Raw genomic sequence first — 22696 nt, 5'->3', positions numbered from 1 at the left:
TGCTCTCCGTGCCCCGTTTCTGTCCTTGGGACTGGGGCTGAGCACGGGCGCTGGGAGCCGGGCTGCCGCCCGCTGCCTGCAGTATGAAACAAGTCTCATGGTTTGCAGGGCTTTGAGCTAGAAACGTCTCAGCTTGTGATTTTCTGGTTTTCATAAGTCTGAGGTTCTCTGACGCTGTGGGACTGTTTTCATCTTGATTTACTTTCTGTGTTTGAAAAATTTGAACTCGTACATCCATCCGTAGTTTGTGCCTGTCAGCACAGCACTTCACCAAGCTGCTTCCCGACCTTTTCTTCAGCACAGGACGATAGAAGATTTCTATGCTGGAGTAAATGGAAGGATGCAAAACCCTCTTGAGGTGGTTTGCTTCAGTCCAACTTACCGTTCTCTTTTATGCCATCATATTTTTTATATTCCTTTCCCTAGTTGCCTACAATATCACCCAAAATTAACTGGCATTGTGTTTCCTAGCCTTTTAACAACTATTAGAGTGGTTTTACTAAGTGATTGCTAATAAAGACTTTCAAGCTTCCTAAACAAAATCCTGTATTAAGAGAATAAAGGAGACAGCATGCTGTGCTTCACAGGCTTCTTTCTTACTACCAATTAATGGCTTTGAATGAAGCTGTAATTGAGCGGTGACTTATACCGGAGATGAAGATTGTCTTATCTCTATTATTTAGATCTCATTCATCACTTTTACAACAATACAGAGTAATAAAAATAATAACACAATATTGCAACTTCTCCAAAGATTTTAATTTGTTTATCAAAATCACAGTACCAGCCCACAAGGGCTCTTAGAAAGCCAGAATGCCTCGGGATACTCAAGGCTCAAACCAGGACAGAGAAAAGCAAGGGAGGTTTCTGCAGCACCACCCCATGCCCGGGTATGTAGAGCAGGAGAGGCACTGAGAGGGTTGGGCAGAGCAGAGCCCTGAGAAAGATGGGGATCAGTGCTGAAACCTGAGTCCAGATCAGCTGTTCTGGCAGAATCCTACTCTGTTGGTCCCATTTTGCAGATGGGACCAAAATCCGGACAGGCGGTGGCCAGGCTGGGGTGCTGGGTAGCCCTCATGCAGCCAGGTCCCCTGTGGCTTTTCTCCATCATTGTCCTCCCATCCCAGTCCTTCTTCAGTGAGACCAGGGGTTTCCTCAGTGCCTGCAGATCTGTGTGTTGTTTATAAATACGTGATGTACTTAGAAAAGCGCTGTTCAATTTACCAATAATGCCGTATTTATTTTTCCCAATTGTATCTAGTCACTAAGTCATAATTCTGCATCCTATTGGCTGACTGAAATGGTTTCTCAGGAAACTGGCAATTAAGGAGTGGGGAAAACGTCTGTGAGTCACAGATACTTATAAACAACAGGGATTGATTGTGCTGCAGCAGAATCCAGCCGAGTCCCTGCCCAGTCCCCGTGCCATGCCATGCCATGCCGCACCGTGCTCTGCACACTGGACTGAGGGCATCAGACTGTTGCTGCACCCCGAGGCAACCACTGCCCCACTGGGCCCATTCTGGGGTTAATTGGAAACATTTTGGTTCATCCCCAGCCCCACTTCCTTCATGTGGTGATCATCATCGATGCCATCACACTCTGCTTCCTCCTGCGCTGCTGCAGAGCCCATGTGCTTTTCCCTCTCCAGCTGCAGGCAGGTGAGCCAGATGGTGCCCACTGCTCTGCACATTTGGGGAAGGAAAGCAAAGGGCACTTGGGGTCCCCATGTTGTTACACCACTCCTGGATCCCTCTGCCCCCAGTTTTCCTGACCAGCTGCGTTCTGCTGAGGGATAAGCAAATACACAGACCTCCCAAAATAGTCCCAAGTGGCCAAAAACAAAAGTGACCAAACAAAAAAACATATGCAGGCTCTGCTAGCAGTGTGCTGGGGGCATCACCTGCAGTGGTCTGGGGCTGCTGTGCTGCAATAGGATGGACCGTGTTTGGCAGGGATCCTGCGTCTGGCTTTAAGCAGCTCTTCTGCTATTCAGGGTTCATCTGTTGGAAAAGGGATGCAGTTCTGAAATAATTCCTCTACTGTCATATGGGGAGTTGATGATGGAACTAGAAATAGATCTCCATGCTGGCAGCACCCTGTGATGCGCTGTGTGATGCAGTGCTGCAGATGCAGGCTTGGTCTCTCTCCTTGTCTTTTATCCAGTTTCACAGAAACTTTCAAAAATTTCAGAAATCTTCACTTGCTTCTTTAACTGCCTTTCAGCTCTACTTACAGCTTAATTTCTATTAGCTGTGCCATTATCTCTTCCTTGAGTTCTGACATACATTACTCTGAAATACAAAAATCTTTTTTCGTATTAAAGCTAATCTACAATTTTGATTTAATAAATTGGACCACGCTCAAGGAAATCAGAGTGAAATATCAGCTTGTTAAGTTTCATATCACCAGCCCCCTGATAGGTATAATATGGCAATTTCTGGCGAATAAATTATCAGAAAGTTTTATATGCTGTGTCTAATCACAATTTCTATCAGATAGAAATTACCACCTATTTCCCGAAGGATGGATTTTTTTTATTATTCCTCTATACAACTGTGAAATTAATTATGCCATTTAGGGTGGGAGTTTATGAAAAAGACACAGAGGATGGTTCTTTGGGAATTATCTCGCTGATGTTACTTCAACCATCTAAATAAACACAAGGGATTCATTTTAGAGGGAGGTATAGTCATCAAATGCTTTGATTCCGCATATCAACTCTCTCCCGCTTCAAAGTCTCGTTTTTATTATTTAGCACCAGCTCTCATCTTCCCCATTTTTTTAAAATGCCCTCTTCTGTTCAGCACTTTTGAGACATTCTCCTAAGTGGGTTGTTTTTTTCACCGGCCCTTGTTGAGCTGCATCATTATTCTGCATCTTAACGGCACTCTAATCTTCTCCCTAATTACATGTAATGAGTATTTTGGAGTTGACAGAAGTACATCAAGACCTAATAATAAAGAAAATGACTAAATCTAGTCTTCCAATTATATTCTATTAGCTCAGATGGTTGGCATCTAGTAGATATAAAAATAGGCATTATTAAAATCCTCCAATCTTCCCTTGGTATTTCATCCCCTACCTCACATTGTGTTTCCACAACCACATCAACAAGTCCTCTCTGCCTGGGCCAAGATGTACGGAGTCAGAGTGGAGCATTTAGCACAAAGTCCTCTCCAGGTTGGAGATGAGGCCGATGGCAACTGAGCACTGGGAACAGGCTTTAGCACTCAGCTATGAGGTCCCATATTGATTAAATGTGCTCAAAATATAGAAAGGCGCTAAAAATGATGCTCCTCAGCATGTTGAGAAGCGAGGGTCTTCAGTATTACTTAGGATAAGCATCTTTTTTTCCTATTGTGTATTGGAAAGAAACAAATCTATTATCAGAGCTGGAAAGATTCTGGTGGTTATTCATTCATTCTGAAGTAGGAGTTCTGAAACGGCATTGAGCCCAAGTCCCACCACTGGTACCCAAGCCTTCCTGGGGTCAGGATCTCAGGCTGATATCTCTCTGACTTTGGAACCCAAACGCAAAAATGCATCGTAGTTTATCATAGTTTACGTAACCTATAGGGAAGTTTTGCCCTCATTCTTTCCCCAGTCTTCTTTTCTTCTGTTGTAGTCCTCCGTAATATGGTAGAAATGTTGAAAAAGAACCTCCTAGCCAAAAGAAGATAGATACAGAAGAAAGTTTAAACATTTGATCGTATCCATAAGTCACTATCTTGTGGGCTGATACTTTCCCTGCTCTCCTCCTCAGACCAGGGACTGTTTGGAATTGATTCATTAAAATCAAAACGAACCATCAAATGCAAATCCAGGTGTAGCTTCACTACTTGAAAGGAACTTTTTGAAAAACATGAAGATTTGGATGTTCTGACCCTACCCCATTCACTGCCTTCCCTGCCCCCAGGAAGTTTTCAGACTAGGAGCCAAACCCACACCGTTTTCAGCTCTCTGCTTTCTCTTCCTCATCCCACCAGTGAGGACCATGTGCTTTGCTTCCCATCCCTCAAGAGTCCCGTCTCATACCACTGAGATGCATCTCAGAACCTTCAGATAGCCTGGAAAGCCGTTTCCCACAGACAGTGCTGAAAGAACATGTCAGATTAGAGGCGCTCCCTGCTGAAGTGCCATTGGGAAGCAGAAGTGTGATCAGACTCAGGGACGGCCCATTAGCTGCTTGAGTGGTGGAAATGAAACTTGTTAACAATTCTGCTGTTCCTCACAGACAAACGGCCCCAGTGTGGTTTAACCCAGCTGATCTATCCTAAAGACAATTATAGGATGCAAATACTTATAAACCACCCAACTTTATGCCCACGGACACATTGGAGTCCATCTCTGTGTTCCCGATGCACCCTTTCCTGCTGCCTGGGCTGCAGCCCGCTTGTCCTGATTCATATTTTGTGTATCCCACATTGGGGATTGGAGGAGCATTGGAGGAGCCTCCGTGAGGACACAGAGGGCTCTGCCCGGGGTGGGAGGGACCCCGGTGAGCAGAACTGACACCATACCGGGAGCGGAGTGCTTACGAACAGCTTCTGTAGGAACAGATGTCCCACGACAGGCACAAAAATAATCTTTTGGTCTTTTTAACGACTGTCACCATCCCATTTTCCTCCCCCCAAAACAGAACTGTCGGCTCCAAACGTGCCTCGGGGAAAACAGCCAGACTGACAGGAGGGAAAGGGCCAGGGCACAGCCAAGGACTGCCGTCAACCTGAAGCTGGACACACCAGACACAGTGTGATTTATATGCCCTGTCTGAAATAATGGCTTCAGCAGAAGAAAAGCCCCTATTGAAATTGCTGCTGTCACTTCTGCTTCCTGTTTATAGCGCTGGATTCGGTTACACAGATGTCAGCGGTGCCATCACTGTGCTGACAGGTATGGGAAAATATAAGAACATGAGCTCTCAAATCACATTTTGGTGCCAATATCTTCCTTAGCAATAAGAGAAAGGAGAAAAACAATTTCAGAAAAACTGCAGCGTGTAACCACAGTCACTGCCGAAGCAGAACAATTATTGTTGCTATAAAGGAATGTGTGATGCATCATCCGCTCCTTAACCACTCCTGTGGGAGAAGGAAGGGTTATCGGGGACTCGAGGGGAGCAGATATCTAACCCCGATCTTTAATAAAGGAGCTGGAGAGAAATCAGGAAATTATACACTTGTAGGGTTGATCTCAATGGTAAATATAAGTCTACGAAATTAATAAAGGATGAGGTCACACAACAGCTGGAGGAGTTCGAGCTGATTTTAAAAAAATATTCCAGATGGCTTTTTGAATCTATTCTTTAAAGGAATAAAACCTTACCTGGCATATCTATAGGACTGCTTTCCTCAGCTGAGTGAGGAAACAAGGCCAGATGAGCAGCAATAGCACCTGGTTGTAACAGCAACTGAATATCCTGGAGCCACACACGGAGGGCTCGGCATCACCAGGTGATGGCTCAGAGCTGCATCGTGTATGGGCTCGAGTGGTGCCATGAGAGCAGAGCTGGCCCAGAGATTGCTGTGGGTGCTGTTCATGGAAAAGAAGCCTCTGTGGCAGCTCAGGCCTGGTACGCCCCACTCCCTTTGCAGCTGCCCACAGCCATGTGGGCACAGCACAGCCACAGGGACATGGCACAGCCACGGGGACACGGCACAACTGCAGGGACGTGGCACAGCCACGGCAGGACGCCATGGGACACGGCACAGCAGGACATGGGGACACGGCACAGGCAGGACTGTCCCAGCACCAGGGCTCATCACTCTGCACACTCCGGAGGTTCAGGCAGGGCCAGAGAACTGAGAATAGCTGCATATACGTTCCTGAAGAATGTCTGGCTTGCTTTCAGTGAGTGCTATAGCAAAACTGCCTGTTGTACTCGGAGCATTTCACAGACTGTCCTGCATAGCTGACTCCTTACCCAACACGCGCTTGTGTTTGAGGTTGGAGCCAACCAGTGTATACTAGCTAGCATAAGGGTTAGATTTGGGACTAAGCTGTTGTCCCACATTACGGGCTGCATGGACTGGCTCCAGAGGGTAGGAACTGTAGAAAAATGCAGTTTGAGCTGAGCTCTGTTCATGCTCTGCTCAGGTTTTGAATCCATGCTCTGCATGGATTCAAAAAAGTCATGAATTTCATGAATTCTATTAGCTCTGTTTCCAAGACTCATACGACATATAAGTTTCTTTTGGTTTTAAGACAATATGTTGTTTTTACTTCAGCCCTTAAATTGCAGTAAAATACTCATGACTGGGAAATGCATCAGAACAGACATTTCAGAACCCCTTGCAGCTGGGTGGTCTGTCCATGAGACACCGCTCAGTCCTGCAGGCTTCGCCTTCCTGTAGCTTGCACATTTTCCATAGAGAACTTCTAGTGAACTTCTAGCACTGAGCGAACACGGAGCTTGTGTGAGCAAGCTCTGCTGATGGGAAGCCATGCATTCCCTTACAGAAGTTTCTTGAGCTTTCCTAGTTGAAGGACCATCTGACTGCTTGAGTGAAAAATGTGTGTCACCCTCATCTCTTTGTTGTTTGGCTGTGGAAGCAGTGTGATAAGCAAAGTAAGTTTTCAGTAGTCCATGAACAAAATGTAATTGTTTTGAATAATCGGAGTAGTACTGCAGTAATTGCAAAGGCTGTAATTAATCACTGAGAACTGTGGAGTGGCACCTGGTGCCACGTGGGTGCAGCACTGGCAGGCACCTGCCAACTCACCGATCTGCTATGAAAAGAAAAGTCTTATTTTTCAGGCCAATGCCTGATGCCTAATAAGCAGTTCTGTAGTACTGAGGTTTTGAGAAAGGGCTTCATTTTTCTGCTTTTGCTCAGCTTTTTGCCTCTTTCCTTTTGGCTGGGTTTGACCAGACAACCTGGTCTATCTTTTCCTAGCTTACCCACGGGACATAACTGAGCTGTGCATCCTTTGATTCATTTGCTAATTTCTCATTTCAAGTCTAAAGCACAACTTCCTAAATTCTGGCACCCACTTGTTCACCAGGACTTCCCCTCCCCAAGAGCATCCCTTCCTGGAGAGCATCCCCTGCCTGAGAGCAATGCCCTCCCCATCAGCATTCCCTTCCGCTCCGCCTCACTCCCTGCCTGCGGCCTCTGAGGGCGGTGGGAATTTCATGCTGATAAGGGTTGTTGAAACTAGATAAGGATGCGTGGAAAGGGAAGTACTTGTAAATAGGCTCCGCATACTTTATCTTCATGTCCTCCTGCACTTCCTGACCTGCCCTGACCCCCGCTCTGTGGATGGGACGGAGGCAGGAGCAGGCAGCCGCGTTCTGTGGCTGCAGCTGTCGGATCTCGAGGGCTGTTCAGGTTTATTCACTCACACATGTAGAAATTAGCATTTTTCATCACAAACGGGCTATTTCTAGATACTTTCTGAACATTATTTTTTTATAACAAAAACTGTACATTGAGTCTAATTAGTTCATTCTTTGTTCCTTGCCCAAGCTCTTAAAAGCACAGAAAATCTGAGAAGCCCAGTGCTTGCTCAGTCACCAGGAGAATTTTGAGGCTTATACAAAGAGATTCATCTAAGGTTTTAATTCTTCCCTCTACCCCACTGCGACAGAACACAGCATTTAATGTTGGGCAGTGCTAAGCAGTGATGTCCATGGGCACACACAGCCAGTGGTGCATCTGATCACTGACATCTTAAGGTGTCCTCTCCAAACTGAGTTCCTTAGAGTCCTTTGCCAAACGTATTACTTGCTGGGACACCAAAAGAACCTTTTCCTTCTTTCTGAGATAAACAGTGGAAGAAGAAGTATGAAAAAGTCATTTATCTTCCAGTGACACCGCCTATCAGTGTAGGTCACGTTGCCTTACAGAGCGTCCTTCTAACACCTGCAGTCAGACTGAATCTGAGCTGTAAAAGTGGCATCTATAAACTCTGATGTGGAAATGTTAAAAACAAACAGAAAAAGTAGGAAGAGGTTCAGCAAAAGGAGTTCATTCTGTCTCCAGTGGCTGCAAATGTATTTTTTGCTCCATCTTCTCCAGAATATTGAACAAGTCAGGAAATATTACAGAAATGTCCCTGTCATTCTGAATAATATATGAACAAAATTAGTGCCTCTCCATTCAGATTGAAGCAATTATTTCGTGTCTCCTCGCACGAGGCCATGTGTAACCCATTGCTGAGTGCTGCCGACTGGGCCTTACAGGATGGGGAAATAACAGCTGGGACTGATTGGAGCGATGGTTGGCTCAGTTCACAAAGTTTATTTATTTGTTGGTGTGTGTGCAGGGAGGGAAGCTAGTTAAAATTTAGTATGCAAAATATTTAAAGAGAAAGGTCCCTGTGAATGCATTGTGTGCTGCACTCCGTATGCTGTGCTGCTCAGCTCCCCATCAGCATTGGCTGCTCTCTGTGCGGTGCCGCCTGCCCTGCACGTCCCAGTGGGCTGCACTGCCCAACCAAAGCCCCTTCTTGCCCCGTAGACCACCAGCCATGCAGGGCAGCTCTGCAGATTGCTCCTTGTGCAGCCGGGGCTGCTGGGCTCTGAGCTGGAGCGCATCGCCCCTGTGTCGGGGGCTGATCCTCACGTCCAGGAATGAATCTCCGCATTTCGAAAGGAAGAAAGTGCTACTTGGCTATTAGGGGATATTCAGAGAATTAATGTTCACAGGATGTCTCTGAACTGCTGCAGGTTCCTTGTTATACGTGAGTACTGTAAGCGTTAATGATAAAGCCTGCTCTGAGCTGTGCACACACTCATTTCAGGACGCAGCGGGTTCATGCAGGGGGTTTCTGCCCTACTTTGGTATGTTTTATTATGTGGCACGGCGATGCTGGAAACCTGCAGCCCAGATCGCTGGAGAGAGCTCTGCAAGTTGCAGTGAGTAAATGCAGAGCAGGCAGTACAAAATATCGGTGATTTTAATAGTTATGCATGTATTAGAAAGTCAGTACAGTGACTGAGATGAATGCTAAAAACTTCAATTAAAAACAAAACAACAGCACTGTCTTTCAGTTGCCTTAGCAGCAGAGAAAGCGCAGGTAAACATCCTTTTTTTCTGAAAAACAGCCCTGTTCCTCGGAAGTCCCACAGCCTCCCTGTCCCAACGTAAGTGTGTCATTCTGCTGGAGCAAACCACAAAGTGACACCGTGCAAAGCCCACCGCGGTCCATTTGAGTCTTTCTGTTGATCTTGCTGGATCCCAGACCAGAAGGAGGAAGAGGATCTCGTTTCATTGAAAGAAAATCAGTCATCTCCTCCTGATGGGTGGTGAGTCTCACCCTGCCCTCTCAGCCCCCAGCAGGTGCCTGCTGCCACTGGGAGCTGTGGCTGCCCACACACGGGAGCCCCCACGGCCCTCCTGCAAAGCACAGCCCTGGGAACCATCCTTTGCCTGCAAAGCCAAGGATTTAAAACCCCGCTGTGTTGCAATGGGCCAATTGAATCTGAGTACAGTTAATCCTCCTTACACAAAACACATTTCATCCAATTGTGACTCTAATAATATTAATAACATGCTTCCACACGAGGAGTACCACCAAGCATCGGGTGCTGCTTTGATCCATGCTGCTGGGGGCCGCTCCCAGCCTGCCGGCTGCGGGTCCCCACATCCCGCTGGGTGAGGATGCTGGCAGGGAGGACGTGTGGGCCGTGGGCGGCTGTCAGGGGGTGGGGGTAGCACTCACTGCATGTGCTCAATGCCAGGGACACCGGATGCCTCTGGGTGTGAACATTCTCCATTGCTGTGCTCTGGTGCCCATTGTGGAGGACAATCAGGAGCCACAACTGCACTCGCCGGGTTTATTTTGTGTGGAGCCGAAGCAGAGGGCATGGTCTGTGGGGAAGATGGATGCTACCGCCTGAAGGTGTCCAGTCCTGGCAGACAGCCCCGAGGGGTCCCAGTGCCCAGAGCACAGCCTCAGGGGTGCCTCGTTGGGCCCTCAGCAGACATGAACCTCTGGTCCTTACGCTGAGCCTCACTGTTAGAAACCATTACTGAGAGTTTTTATGAAAGCCTACTCAAGCTTGACTGTTCATAAATAAGCGTGACACTTCCCTCTCTGCCTTTACATGGCATGCATGCTTTTAAGTCGTCCAACTTTATATAAAGGCTCACTGTTGTAAAAAATAACTTTCATTGGCTCCTTTCCCAAATACATTAATTGCAACCTCAATAAGAGCATACAGTGTTTGCATTTCCACTTACAGCGGTGTGTTGCTGAGAGCGAGTGCTGGAATGGCCGCAGCACTCTGTGTGCTCCATGGACCCAGTACTGTAATCCTAATTGCACCCAGCGACTGTAATAACGAGGCTTTGAGGTTGGATTAAATATGAGTGGGTAAAATACCAATTTGCTTCTTTTCCCTTCGAGCCACAGAGATGCACGCACTCTTTTTGCTTCCTTACCTTACTTGTCAGCTCTATGATGGATTCTGTGGGCAAAAGTTTGCATCTCTTTAATAATCAGCATGACAACTGCCCCGTTCATCTCTCTGCTGAAGGACGGCTCTCGAGCTGTTTGCACAGCAGGTGACCCCACATCGGCCCTCTCAGCCCCATGGGGACGCACTGCAGCCCCATGAAGGCCTGTCCCCTCAGCACAGTGAGTAAAAAGTACCAAAGGAAAAGCAGATGGAACAAAAGGCCCCTACAGTTATTTAAATAACTGATTGAGGAGTGTGGAGTTTTTTTGTTTTTTTGTTTTTGTTTTTGTTTTTTGGTTATTTGACTATACTAAACAGTTGTATTTGTAGAATATCACATCTCTTGGGGCTTTTCTAACACTGCGGTTTGGATGTGCTGCACTCACGCCTAACTAGCTGTCTGAGCGCCAGGGACATTTTTTTTCCCCTTTATAAATGACAATATTTTGATTTCACACCACAGTTGTATCAATATTCCATTCTCCTGAGGTCCCCTTAACGTGATGACAATTGCAATATTAGTTCAGGCTGCTAATCCCAGGGCTCCAATATTTTAGCATCCCTAATCTTATCAGAATCATAGTCTTCCAAGAATATATTGTTGCATTTATCTCATTTATCTTTGTATGCGTCCCACAAATCAAGCTGATGAGCATCCAAGCCATAGTCAGATGCTCAAACTGCCTCGAAACGTTCTGGGTGTGTTCTGCATCCCTTCCCACACAGCAGTGCACAGGGAGGTGAGAAGCATGTGCCATGGGTGTCCTGCTGTGCTGGGGCTGCCAGACAGCCAACGCTGCCTCCTCTCCTCCATTTTTGTGGTTTTAATGGATATTAAAGGTAAATTCTGATTATAAATACATGTGTTTCCTATAGGAAAATACTGTCCCCTGTGACAGTTTATGCAGAAGCTCCACCTCCATGGCAGGCACTAATTCCTCTCTATGAGCAATGCAAGCCCTTGTGAGCGAAATACACCTGTAAGGTGCAGGTGAAGGAGATCAAGGAGAGATTGTAGGCCTGGAAGGTCAGCTGATGGCAACTGAGTAACAGGCATGGATAAAAAGGGAAAGGATGGGAGTAGGCAGAGGGGCTCTGGGAAGAGCTTGGAGTGGGAATATGTGGGTGGAGACCTGAGGAGCTGCAGAAGGTGGAACAGAAGGTAAGTCATTGGGGTGTCCAACAGTAGGGAGCCTGGCTCCTAGGCTCAGGATCCTGTGTAAGCTTATTGGAACTGTCTGTAGAATGATGTTAAGAAGGTGATTCCTGGTTCTGTATAGTGGGTGAACAATGGGGTTGTCCTGCTTTGGACTAGGTTGGTTTGGGAACTTAATCTCCAGAGTCTCAGAGCTCTGCGAGCCCAGCTAGTTCTTGGTGCAGGGCACAGGGCTGGGGGCACTGGGGATGATGGAGCTGAGTGGGCAGTACATCTCTGCTGCTTCTCTCCTTCTGCATCACTCGGCCAGGTCCCTGCTATGGGAGAGGAGATCTGCAGGAGGACTCTTGCTGCTTAGTTAAGGGTCTCCTACTCCTGGCAGAGCTGTCACACACTGTGCAGCCCCAGCTTCTCTGCGTGCTTTTGGAAGTGCATAGAAGAAACTTGTGTTTTTGGCTTGGTGCTTTCTTGGTTTGGTGGTTGTGAAGTTCAAATTATCTCTAAGTTCTAGAGAATGTGAAAGCTTTCTTCAAAGAGTTTCTCTCCTGAAAGGATAGTTTTCAAATAAGTTTCATTTCTTGGCCAATTTATTACTCATCCAGCCACACTAAGCCCTAACCATGTTATCAAAGTACTGTATTCCCTTGAACTGAGTTGGGCTGGCTGGAACACAAGAATGTAATTTTCTGAAGACTTCATGAGTTTGAAATTTGCTTTCAATGTGCATTGGGCACAACAGTGTGCTTTAAGGAGAGGGGGAAAACAAGGGAGAACTGCAACTTGTGGATGTGCATGCACATCCCGTCAGACAGCACCGGAATCATGCCTATAGCATGGGAGCTCAGCGCCCTGCTGGGTGTGTGCAGGCACTTCTGCTCTAGGAGGGGTGGGTTCCTGGCCTGGGGGCTGCTCCCAGGGCTCAGCTTTGTGGAGCACTGGTGCTGGAGAGGTTCCATAAGCTGGGGGCTGCTTCAGAAGCTGTGGTGTGCCACCAGTGTGCTCCTTCACAGGATTTATGGGTGCAAGACACCTCAGCATGGCTGTGGGGAAGGTCAGGGCTGGGATCTCTTTAGTGGCTTGCTTTTTTTTTTTTTTTTTTTTAAAGATCAGTTCAGCCCATAGAAAATCACTGAAAGCCCTCCAGCCAGGGGCTTTCACAATCCAGCCTGTGGGCACAGTGCTGTGGCCTCAACCCTGGAGCAGCAGCTGCTCCTCTTTCCTCTGTATGTCACATGGATGCTCTCTCTCTTAAAATCTGATAAATGTTGGTCACAAATGCGACAACGAAGGGCAAGCTGGCATATATGCACATACGTATATGTTCACTATAAATGTTTTTGAAAAATCCTGAAAGAGAAAGCAGCTGAGCTATTTTGCAGTTGGGGAGTAGAAGTAAAGTCCTTGTGCAAGGGAGGGGTCCCTCAGCTGTGCAAAGTCCATTCCTGCTGCTCAATGTCGTTTTCCTATTCTGGCAAGCAGGTGAGCGGCCAGCAGAACAGCAGCAGCTTCGGTAACAGGGCAGCTGTTACAGGCCATCACCCTGAGCAGACTGTGGAGTTCTTGGGGAGCCTGGGCTGGGTCTGTGCACAGTGCCAGCACCCAAAGCCCAGCACCCAGCCTGGAGCTGCCGCTTCACCCCAGCAGCTTGGCACTGCTGCCCAGCTCCCCTGCTACAGCTCACCTCTGCTGCCATTGCTCAATGCCTTTTGCTTCACTGCGTTGCAAGAAACAATTGCACAAGTTCATGACCTGCTGGATTAACTCATTCACTTGCTGCTAGTGCGCCTGAGCTGCTGAAGTGCTCACTTCTGCTGCTTTATTCAAGCCTCAGCTGAGAGCAATAGGAAATGACACGTTGTATGTGAAGAATTTTGGACAATAAACTGTTTATTCCCCGATGGCTGGTTATAACTGTTAGAAATGATAGAAAGTTATTGGCTGGCCTCAATTTTCTAATGTGGAAAAAAAATATACTGTACTCCTTTTCATTATTGAGAAAATACGTTTTTTGAGTGGGATCTTCCAAACCTGCTCATCAAAAAGTGATTTGGAGCCCCGTTCACACCACAGCAGTAATGTTTGCTAGTCGAGTGGAACTTTTTCCTAATTCTGGAAAAATCTCTTATTTTTTTCATTAGTTTTTCTTCCTCCTCTTTGTGGAACTCTGAGCTGGGATTCCTTATGTGCTGTGCTGACCATTGTGCCCCCAGACTCCCAACCTCTGCATTACCAAGTGCTCTGTCTCCATTCTGCCCAACTTCAGCTTATGGGTATTTTCTCACTGTAAGGCAGCAGTTTAATTGATGGCCAAATAAAATCCATGTGATAAGAACAGCTCAGAGTCCCCTTTGGGCTGTGGGCTGCTGAGCCCCGGTACCTCACAGTGCTCCCCTATCCAATGGAAACACCCATTGGAATATTTCTGGATGTTCTTTAAATTAAGAACTGGGCTTCCAGAAGAACACAAACATTTCTTTAGGCCCTTCCAACAATAGTGGGTATGGAATTCTGTACCCGCTATTGTTCTGCGGCCTCGTCCCTCTCAGCTAATTAGTGCGGGCTTTTCTAAACGATGCATTTAGTATTGAATTATGTATTTTTAAAAGTTCTTATGGTTGTTGTAACTGGAAATATGTGCTGGCCTGACTTGTAATTCCCTCCGCAGCCTCCCTGGAGTCAAGCAGTGCATGCAGAAGGACAAAGTCAATAAAATTGTACTGTATGTCACTGGAGATCTAAAGGGGTTTTGTTGTTTTTTTTTTTTTTTTTTTTTAATGAGTAACAATCCTGGGCAGCCAGAAATAACTTCACAAAACTCAAAGGCCTAATTAGGAAAATAATTTAAGACCATCCTGAGATTTAAGGAGTCGCAGGGCTCTCCCTGCCCGGAACTGGAAGGAGCAGGCAGTGCTGTGACAGCCCTCACCGCAGGGCTTTGGTTAAAGCAGAGGGGATGTGGGTGATGCTGCATGGAGTTGGGTGAAGGTGAGAGGTGCTGTGCTCTGTACTTGTGCTGCTTCCCAGCGTTGGAGCAGTGTGCAATGCTGCTCTGCTGGCACTGACGCTGTGCCAGTCTGGCAAACCTTGTCACCAAAAAGGGAAAATGACCAAAATGGAAAATTGTTGGAGCCAGGCTGAATTAGAGAAATCCATGGGTCAGTTTGCAGTTGTTTCCTGTTGTGATGACTGCTTCCCGTTCAAATATTTTAGTGCTCTTAATCGTTTTGCAGCTACCAGTAACTTTTGCGATGGCTCTGCAGCTCTTGGGCTGCTGTGTGCCAGCAGCCAGGCTTGGGCATTTGGGGCTGAGAGCTCCTCCTGCAAGAGGAGCTGCTGCACCAAGCTGTTAGTAAGCAGGGCTCAGCATGGTGTGCAGCCTAAGGACGCTGTGATAAAGGGGTATAAGTAAATGGGAGTGCTGATTTTTATGGCTCTGATCTCTTCCTGAGGCAGGGAGGGATTTTTCCCCTCGCACTCCTGTGCTGACTGAGTCAGTAAAGGTGTTTTGCACCCCTCACCTCTTGAGGGCTCTCACATCTGGGACTTTATGGGGACAGCCCCGTGGGAGGGATGTTTGGGCTCAAATCCCAGGGTGGTTATTTATGAAGCCAAAAAGCAAACACATCTCCAGAGCAGCGCACAACACAGCTCAGTTTGCTCTGAGAGCTGCTTGCAGCACGGCGGGGGGCACAGTGGAGCTGGAGCTGCTCTGAAGATGGGCTTCCATGGAAAGCTGGGGTGGGATATCTTGGGCAGCACAGTGTGTGGCGTTCTTCCTCGGGTTCCTGCTGGCTTCCTTGTGAGGAGCATGAGGCACTGCTCAGCATGTTGGTGTTAGGACAGCGTTGCTGTCTTACACCTCACCTAAAACTGATCATTTCTGGATTAACTTGAAGTTACACATTTTGGTTTCTGTCTAATTGAAACAATAATGCTGTTAAATGAATCCATGATGAACAATTTCTCGCAGTGTTGCTCTTGTTTCTTTGGTGATGATCGTGTTGGTAGAGCTGAAGCTTATTCAATCTCATAAAGCAAATGAATGATTCACAGGCTCTGCCTGTATGCAGCAACTCTATTTATATAGAGAATTATAAAAATTCCGTGTCTTGTTAATCATACATCTGTATTCATTTGGATAGGAGGCAATTATTTCTCTTTACTCAGTTCCGTTTGGTGACTTCCTAAAGTGCCAGAGATGAATTATTCCAGCAAAAAGGCTGAAATTCAGTTATGGTGCTCAGCAGCACTGCAGGCTGCCCTCATCTGCACAGCTCTGCTCTGGTGTGAGGCATCTCCACCTCCTGGTGCTGCAGTGCCCCAGCGATGTGGCATCCAACCATTCTTTTTGCAATAGAAAGGCTTGTGGCTTATGTTTTATTAAAGTATATATATATTTTTTCAATGTCCTTGAATTAATGATGATCTAAAGGCAGTCAGGAGCAGTGTCCTCAGCTTAACCCTCAGGGATGTGCTTCTGATTCCTCTCCCTGGTGTATGGCTGTGCCAATGGAGGTCTGTGATGGAGCACTGTAGTGTTTGGTGTGTGATGGTGCTGCTGCCGTGACCCCACTGGGCACAGCTGCTGCTGTGACACCACTGCTTGTTAGCCCACAGAGCAAGGAACTCCTGGCTCCTTAGCCCACCTCTGGCAAGTTTCCTTTGCTTCAGGTAAGCTGCCATGCAAAATCCCAAATGCAGTCTTCACGCCCAGCTTTACGTGCAGAGGAAGTCTTTAAGTTTATTGGACAGAGTTTGGTCTGGAGAAGCCATGCAGCTCAAGCCATGCAGAATGCTTCTCAGCAATGGTACTGTTTTAGTGATGCTCTCAGGTGCTGGCACTTCCACTTCTGAAACTGCTTCCTAGGCACTGAGAGCTGTCACGACGGTGTTTACTCTCTCCATCACGCAGCAATGTTAGTCCCAGGCTGGCAGCATCCCACAGTGCACCCCATGTGCTGCAGGGCTCCTGTCTGTCCTGCTCAGAGCTCCTCGGCACCCACACTGGTGTGCGTCTTCCTTCTGTAAAGATGAAAAGAGCATTTCTTCAGAAGTTTCCTATGAAATGCAGAATCTTGTTGAGCAAAGCATCGTTCCTTTACCTGGTTTTGCCTTTCATCTCGGATCTGAACGTGCTTGTTCTACAAATTGTTTTAACTCTTGTAGAATTTCATGAATGCTGCTTTCTCTTGGGTTTTGGCTTTGGGGAAGTGAACTGTGATTTTTCTGCATGAAGCAAACACAAAACCAGGCTTGCAGCCTCCAACTTGGCTTGGGCTGGGGTGCAGGCTGGCAGTCAGCTAGGGGAAGCAGGTTGACAGAGCAGAGCAACGCGTGAGGAACCCCAAGCCAGATAGGCAGCATCCCAGCTGTGCCTGCAAGCACTGCCCAGTGGCAAAGCTGCACACAGGAGTTTGTAGTGGGGCAGTAAGCTCTGCTCACCAGCTTACCATCCTTTGGGACGATGTATTCCCAAATGGATTTATAACATCACTGAGGTGAGCAGTAAATCAGAGTGCAGGCTGCTGTCAGTAGTGGGCTTTGTTCAGTGGGAGTTTGTTCTGTTGTCCCTTCAGCTGTGTGTATTCTAAAACTATTTAATCATATTGCAACTAAGTATGCTCTGTGGAAAGATGTTTCAGCTGCAGAGTTGTTGCCTCTCGTTTATCTCATTGGGCTACTGCTGTGCTCGTTTCTTGAGGAAAGCCTTTGCAGGGCCCCAGGTGTTGTGCCCAGGCCAGTCATCATTGCACAGGGACTGCTGGCACCCCCTGGTTAGTCAGCATTTCTGTTTTCATAGGAAAAGCAAGCCTGAGATCCAGATTGAATGTCTGGATGCTATCAGGTATTCCCACCATGAAGTCTGTTGAGGTGCAAATTTAAACGGTCTGTTCTCTTTTTTCTTTTCAACCATGTATCTCTTTAAACCCTTGGAACACATACCAATATGTATTAGATGTATAAATATAGGTACATATGCATACATGCATATGGTTTCCCTGTTTTTTAATCTTTTAGCCATGGAAAGGCCTTTACAAATGTCACAGAATCACAGAATTGTAGGGGTTGGAAGGGACCTCTAGAGATCATCGAGACCAACCCCCTGCCAAAGCAGGTTCCCTGCACCAGGTCGCACAGGTAGGCGTCCAGGCGAGACTTGAATATCTCCAGAAAAGGAGACTCCACAACCTCCCTGGGCAGCCTGTTCCAGTGCTCCGTCACCTCACCTAAAGAAGTTCTTACGCACATTTGTGTGAAACTTCCTGCAGCTGATGTCCGTTTCCCCTCGCCCTGTCTCCACGTACCACTGAAAAGAGACTGGCCTCACCACTATGGCCGCCACACCTCAGATATTTATAAACCTGGATCAGGTCCCCTCTCAGTCGTCTTTTCTCAAGGCTAAACAGACCCAGTTCACTCAGCCTTTCTTCATAGGGGAGATGCTCCAGGCCCTTCACCATCTTTGCGGCCCTCCGCTGGACTCTTTCCAAGAGATCCCTGTCTTTTTTGTACTGGGGAGCCCAGAACTGGACACAGTACTCCAGATGAGGCATCACCAGGGCAGAGTAGAGGGGGAGGATCACCTGTCCTGGAACTGTTATGTGTTTGGGAGGGGGAAGAAGAACTTCCACCCAAGGAAAAATGTTAGTCTGCTTCTGCAAAAGTAATGCGCTCTGTTGGCTTTATAGCGTCACAAAGCACCTCTCTCCATGAGCTGTGTACGTTCTGTCCCTGAAAGATTCTAGTGCAACAGTGACCTTAGAGGGCTCTTGAAGAGAACCCTTCCTGCTTGAATTGTATCCTGACACGTAATGAAGAGGTTGCCATGGTAAGCGTGTGTTTTTGATGGAATCAGAAAACAAGTGAAAACCACGTGCGTCTCAGGTCTGTGAATTACTACTGCTTGGGGTGGCAGCAGCTGCTCTCTATCAGTATATGATGAAAGATTTTTTTTTAAACATCTTGGACTATGAAGTTTAAGGGGTCATTTGAACATTGCTTTGTTTCCTTCATTTCACATACTGAGAAATGTTTAATTGCCATGCAGAAAACCCAACCACTGCCACCAATAGCTCTCCCTGTAACCTCCCTGGCTGCTCATGAGCATTAGCACCAGCAGCCCCTTCCTATTACAGTGCTTCTATTCATGGGAGGTGTGGGGAAATCCACATTGTATATGGAAACTGCCTGAGAGCACCTTATATTTGGCACTTTTATCTGATTATATACACATAAATCTGCTTATACAATTCTACTGAAACAGTGCTGAATTGTTTACCAGCAGTTTACGCTCTCCTGAGAACTTACAGACCTACTTTAAAGCTGGGTTAACTCTCTGAGCTGCGTTTAGTTGGAAATATCTTTGTTTTTTAACAAATAATCACTAAAGCAAGGAAAGCTTTAGTAGATAAAACTAAACAAGGAAATATCTTTTCAGTGCAGATTCTGAACTTTTCCAAAGCAGCGGCAGCTCAGCTGGAGGGCAGCCTGCTGTGTGCTGTGCTGCCTGCGTGGCACCAGCCCCAGAGAGGGGTACGTGTGCTGCCCACGAGGGAGCAGTGCCCTGCCCTTCTGTGCTGCTGTGTGAGCCCAGGTTCTGTCGCTCCATACCCAACGGCTGGTGCCTTTTCTAACCCCAGCGCACCCCCAGCTCTTCTTCCCGAGGTTTGCTGCCCCTGGCTGGAGCCGCAGCACTCCTTCTGGGGGCACCCCTGCACCCCTCCCACAGCCACCTGTGTGCTGCAGGCCCTGCACTGCTGCTGTTCTCCCCAAGATTAGTTTACACGTTTTCCCAAAGGTCATTGAGGCCATTAGCTTAGTAGTTCTCAGTGTCATTCAGCAACTATTTAAACTCTCCTAAATGAAATGACTGTAGTCCAAGCGTTCCTTCTCCATGACCTCAGCGTGCTTTCTCTGGGCTATCTCCCCTTACTGCTTGGTGTGCTTTCCATGAGCAATGCAATGCTGTGCTGCCTGCACCTCACTGCTCCGTGCTGCCTGGCCCCTGTGTGGGTGCTGTGTGCCTTCTGTAGGGGACCTGTGGGACTGAGCAGGGAGCTCTTGCCCTTAGCTGCTCTTCCACAGCCTGATCTGTGCCACCTCCTATCCATTGCTGGGCTGGGAGAAGAGGATTTTCAGTTCTGTTTCCTTTGCATGACCTCATCTGTGCTGGTCCTGCACGGCCATGTGCTCAGGCATGCAAGCTTCCTATAGACAGGGAAAAGGTTCTGAATTGGATAAAGCCAGACCCTGCCCTACTGTTGGCCCTGCAGCTGCTCTGGGTGTCACTGTGCCATCAGCTCCTGTGTGAGCAGCAGTGCTGCGTGGCTGCTGCAGGGAGCTGCACTGCTGGGCAGCCGGGCTGAGCCTGGGCAATTAGCTGCATTTGGGATGCTCTGTGCAGTGCAAAGTGGAATAAATAGCAAAGGGAAGAAGGGGGGGGGAGAAGGCCACGTGCTGTCGTCTGCTCTTGTAAGGCAAGGAGATTTCATCTAGAAAAGTTGCGTAGTATTAGGCTTTATACTTAGTGCTACACTCTATAGAAAACTCAGTGCTATAACTGCTAGAGAAATTTTCAAATAATTTTTAATCTTGCTTTGAAAACTTCAAGTGCTCAGAGTCTCACTGGCAGGGCAGCAGCTTGCCTGATGGTGGAAATCTACAGAGACCAGCCTGGGCTGAAGGTGACAAATCTGTGGCTGTAGTTTGCTGTGCTGGTCGGTGAGCCAGCACTACTTCCAAAACCGCTGCCCCAAGATCAGCAGTAACAAATGTGGTATTTACACCTTCAATACACTGCATGTGCGTGAGGATGGATTGTTATCACTGTGTCCATGATCTTTTTGCAGGAAGCAGTGCCTTTGCCCTCATCTTTAACTGCTCTGGGGGAGCAAACCCTTCATGCTGGGTTCGATCCATCGGTGCCTGTTTTCTTATGGGAGCAGCTCTGTGGGGCTTCTGCTGCCTGTGGAAGCTGTGGGGTGATGGGTTGGGTGTGGGGTGGAACGGGGGTGGAAGGGCAAAGGGAAGCTGCCCCGAGGTCAGCGGGAGGCTGTGAGCCTCATTAAGGAGTTCATTAGGAAGGGAAGGGCGCGTGGTGCAGCTGCTGCACAGATTTACCGTTAGAAGGCAAAGGCGACACAGGCAGCAGAATTACTAAAAGGACTCTTATCTGGTTAGTAGAGATTGTTTCTGAAACTGAGAACTTACTGTGCAATGGGGGCTGCGGGTTTTCCTGGAATTCTGGATGTTGTACAAAAACAGTTCCTTTCAGACCCAGCAGACAAGCGAAGTAAAATAGGTTTTTCAAGTGGAAAACTGCCAATTATTCCGGATTGTTGTGATAGTTTGGTGATTCACACAAGGCTTCAGCAGTCAGGTAGTGAGAGCCTCTCTTTTCAGTGCTCCCCAGGTTACAGAGCACGTTGTGAATCGGTGCTCACACTGGGAAGAGGCGTCCCACAGCCTTGGGGACACAGCCTGCCAGGAGAGCCCCAGCTCTGCATGGAGGTGGGCTCTGTTTGACATCCCCAGAGCTCTGTGGGCACAAGTCAGGCAGGCAGTGAAGTTTCTATTCTTTTTTTTTCTGCTGAAATCCCATTGATTTGTGAAGGCTGGAAGCACTGAACATCCCAGCAGTGCATCTGGCCCTTGCGGATCCTGGCAGTGAAAGAAAGCTTCCCTGCAGGTGGGTGAGATCAGGGAGAAATAAATTTGGTAAAATGGTGACTTAGGTGGGGGTAAGTCACTGCACATCACCGTTTGATTATTTGGTAAGGGGTTGTGCTGATTCCGTGAGACTTTTTGGAAGAGCTTAAGGCTGTAGGATCACCAAGCGATGCTCCCTGCCATGGGACCTCTTGTCTTCTCTTTGGGGAGATGCTCAGCCTGCTCTCACCTACCTAAAACACAGCATGCTGCCCAAAAGTGCCTTTTGTGAGGCATCTAAAGCAGGACTGTGATAGAATACAGAAATCTGACAACACAAGGGGATAAAGATGTCCATTGACCTGAGAGTTCAGGCTGTTAGGTGTGATTTATGAATGCAAAACATAAAAGAGCATATTTAATTAGTCTGTGATTACATATTAATTACCTTTCTGTGGCATGTACGCCCAGGAGAAATAAAAGGTCTCAAAGCAGAATGAGTCTATTTCCTTTAAGGAAATGAAACTGCAAGAAGGCAGATGCGTGCCGGGGAAGCTGAGGCAGGGCTTGCTCTAGTTAGAGGTGTCCGAGCACTCCACTTTTTTCTCAGTCCTTGTGAGCTGAGATTAAAACCAGAGTGGAAAATTAATCTGGTGATATAACAGCAAGAGAGAGAATGGGAAATATGCTCACCTTCCATGAATTTGCAGTGAAGTTGGCTGGTTCTTCAACACCGCACTGAAAACTGCTCAGGTTTTTTACCCCATTGCTTATTATTGATGATCTTTTTTTTTTTTTTTTTTTTCCCAGTCAGGCTTCTTGATGTGTAGGTAATGTCGAACTCGTACCTGGCTGTCTGTGCTTCCTGACAAACAGCAGAAACAAGGCAGGCTTCTGTTAACCTCACACAGCACTCTGTATGGGTGCGCTGCCTGTCCGGGTGCCCGTGTCCTCACAGATGAACACCTTGCTGGTGGTCACAGCTGGCTCTGTTGTTGGTTGGTTTTGCTGTGCTCAGTCTTCACTGCATACATTGCAAATTATCCCTTGAGCACGTGTGCTATCCGGTGGGCTATTTTTGGTGGCTTTATAAACACTCACTCCCATGGGCAGCCAGCCCTGCACGGGGGGCAGAGCAGGGTCTGCTCTCTCCTGCAGCTGCTGGCTGGGGCTGGGCTGGCTCCCCGGCTGGGTTAAGGCCTCCTGCTCATACTTTGTGTGCTGGTTGCTTCACCCCTTGGTGTGTGCAGCGTTAAGAGAACTGCCATCTTGGGGGAACGCTGGAAATAAGGAAGAATGTGTTTATCCCTACGTAAGGTAGGAAATTGTCAGGGAAACACAGGAACTTTGTCCACTTCTCGTTGGCTGAAAGTTCTGTTTAGAAATCGCAATCTAAATTAATTGAAACTCGAAGACAGGAAATAAAGTGTTAAACAGGATGACCTTTGCTGAGTGCTCCCCCAGCACCCCGTCTAGCTTTGCCT

General features: G+C 47.5%; 1 long non-coding RNA gene across 1 annotated transcript; it reads right to left on the bottom strand.

Annotated features, from left to right (window-relative positions):
* Positions 1-14308: 14308 nt before the first annotated feature.
* On the bottom strand, positions 14309-22426 carry LOC109370143 (uncharacterized). The gene is made up of 3 exons (XR_014886649.1): positions 21906-22426; positions 21661-21832; positions 14309-16586 (listed from the first exon to the last, which is right to left on the bottom strand). It is a non-coding gene; the product is annotated as an uncharacterized LOC109370143 (long non-coding RNA).
* Between the last annotated feature and the right edge of the window lie 270 nt (positions 22427-22696).

Source organism: Meleagris gallopavo, chromosome 15 (genome assembly GCF_905368555.1).
Source record: "Meleagris gallopavo chromosome 15, MGAL_WU_HG_1.1, whole genome shotgun sequence".
NCBI classification, from domain to species: domain Eukaryota; kingdom Metazoa; phylum Chordata; class Aves; order Galliformes; family Phasianidae; genus Meleagris; species Meleagris gallopavo.
The sequence above is the reverse complement of the archived record's forward strand: the minus strand, read 5'-3'. Positions and strand labels throughout refer to the sequence as shown.